The sequence below is a fragment of the Carya illinoinensis genome, chromosome 9 (assembly GCF_018687715.1).
Source record: "Carya illinoinensis cultivar Pawnee chromosome 9, C.illinoinensisPawnee_v1, whole genome shotgun sequence".
NCBI classification, from domain to species: domain Eukaryota; kingdom Viridiplantae; phylum Streptophyta; class Magnoliopsida; order Fagales; family Juglandaceae; genus Carya; species Carya illinoinensis.
Genome location: NC_056760.1, coordinates 29,872,131 through 29,874,831, shown reverse-complemented (window position 1 = coordinate 29,874,831; position 2,701 = coordinate 29,872,131).

The following is a 2,701-nucleotide window of genomic DNA, read 5'->3' as shown; positions in this document are numbered from 1 at the left end:
ACTTCTGGAAGTGCCAACCATGGTGCAGTTGTCAACCTGTTCTTCAGTTCTTGGAAGCTTCTCTCACAATTGTCTGACCAAACAAAATCTGCATTCTTCATAAATCTTCGGTAATATCCGGCAAGTCCCAAGAAACTCCAGATCTCGCGCACGATAGTCAGACGCTGCCATGACAAAATGGCTTCCACTTTACTAGGATCAACAGCCACTCCATCTCGGGAAATCACATGCCCAATAAATCTGACTTCCTCCAACCAGAATTCACACTTGCTGAGCTTGGCATACAACTGGTGTTCTCTCAATTTCCCAAGAACTAGATGAAGATGATAAACATGCTCTTCAACATCTCGGGAATAAATCAGAATATCATCAATGAACACTACCACAAAGGAATCCAAATAAGGTCAAAATACCCGATTCATTAAATCCATAAAAGCAGCAGGGGCATTGGCTAACCCAAACGGCATCACCTTAAATTCAAAATGCCCATATCTCGACCTGAAAGCAGTTTTTGGCACATCCTTGTCTCTTATTCTCAATTGGTAGTATCCTGACCTCAGATCAATCTTCGAGAACACAGCTACTCCTTGAAGCTGATCAAACAAATCATCGATCCGCGGGAGAGGATATTTATTTTTGATGGTCACCTTATTTAATTCCCGATAATCTATGCACATACGGAGGGTTCCATCTTTCTTTTTAACAAACAACACGAGCGCACCCCACGGCGAAGTACTTGGTTGAATGAACCCCTTATCTACCAGCTCTTGCAACTGAGTCTTCAACTCCTTTAATTCAGTCGGTGCCATGCGGTAAGGAGCTTTATGTACAGGGGCTGCTCCAGGTTCCAAGTCAATAACAAACTCCATTTCACGAATAGGGGGTAGCCCAGGTAAGTCATCCACAAACACGTCGGGGAATTCCTCCACAATGGGAATGTCCACCAAAGACTTCTTCTCAGACGGTGAGGACACCATCTGGACTAAGAAGGCATCCGCTCCCCATGCAATCTCTCTTCTTGCTTGAATTGTCGATATAACTACCGGCTTTTCTTTTAGCTTACTCCCCGCAAATTCCAAATAATCCCCATCTGGAAGCTAAAAGCTAATTACCCGACTTCTGCAATTAATACTCGCAGAATATCGGTATAGCCAATCCATCCCAAGGATGATATCAAAACCCAACAGCTTAAACACAACCAAATCAGCATCTAAAAACCTTCCATCAAAATTTAAAGGGCAACCCAAAGCAACCTTGGAACACCATACCACTTCACCATTTGGTAGAGCCACTACCAATGACTTTGGCAAAGGTTCCGTAACCAAATTACACATCCTAGCGAAAGTGGAAGATACAAACGACTGTGAAGCACCCGAATCAAACAAAGTGCAAGCATAAAGTTTATATAAATGGACTCTCCCTGAACCAAACACATTAACCCATGAAATCCAAAAACAAATAAGAAACCAAAGCACACCAAAAATCAAATCCAACATTAAATTAAATTAGATCCATACCTGTAATCACTCCAGCATCATGGGTCACTGGGGCCTCTTGTTTTTGCATGGAACAGCTTCAATACATTTGGACACATAATCCACAGCTACCAAAATGTAGAGATTGCCAAAAGAAACTGGGAAGGGTCCCATGAAGTCGAAGCCCCAACAATCAAATATTTCAACAACCAAAATTGGATTTATTGGCATCATACTCTGGCAGGTAATACCTCCCAACTTTTGACAACGCTCACAAGTTTTACAAAATTCATGGGAGTCCTTGAAAATGGTAGGCCAATAGAAACCACATTGCAAAATTTTAAAAGCAGTTTTCTTTTCAGAAAAATGGCCACCACATACCCCAGAGTGACAAAAAGATATCACACTTTGAAATTCGTTATTGGGAACACATCGTCTAATTATCTGATCTGGGCAATATTTGAACAGATATGGATCATCCCAAAAGAATTTTCTTACCTCCACAAAAAATTTCCTCTTATCTTGTCGAGTCCAAATGTGAGGAATTTCACCTGTAGCAAGAAAATTAGCAATGTCAGCGTACCATGGCACTTGAGATATACCAAAAAGTTGCTCATCTGGAAATTTGTCTTTAATAGGAACTGTCTCTATGGAATCTGAAAGAACAAGTCTAGACAGATGATCAGCAACAACATTCTCAACTCCTTTTTTATCTTTGATTATCAGATCAAATTCTTGCAGCAAAAGGATCCATCTAAGCAACCTGGGCTTTGCATCTTTTTCCGCTAAAAGGTACTTTAACGCAGCATGATCAGTAAAGATGACAATTTGAGATCCAATCAAATAAGAGCGAAATTTGTCAAGTGCAAAGATTACTGCAAGTAGCTCTTTTTCAGTTGTTGAATAATTCATTTGAGCACTATTTAAAGTTCAACTTGCATAATAAATAACACAAGGCTTTTTGTCCTTACGTTGGCCCAACACAGCTCCAACAGTATAATCAGTAGCATCACACATAATCTCAAATGGTAAATTCCAATCAGGTGATCGTATAATTGGGGCTAAAATCAACATACCTTTTAGCTTTGTAAAAGCTAACTCACAATCATCAGTCCACACAAAAGAATTTTCCTTTGACAATAAATTGCACAAAGGTCTAGAAATTGTGCTGAAACCTTTGATGAACCTCCTGTAGAAACCTGCATGACCTAGAAAAGATCTTATAT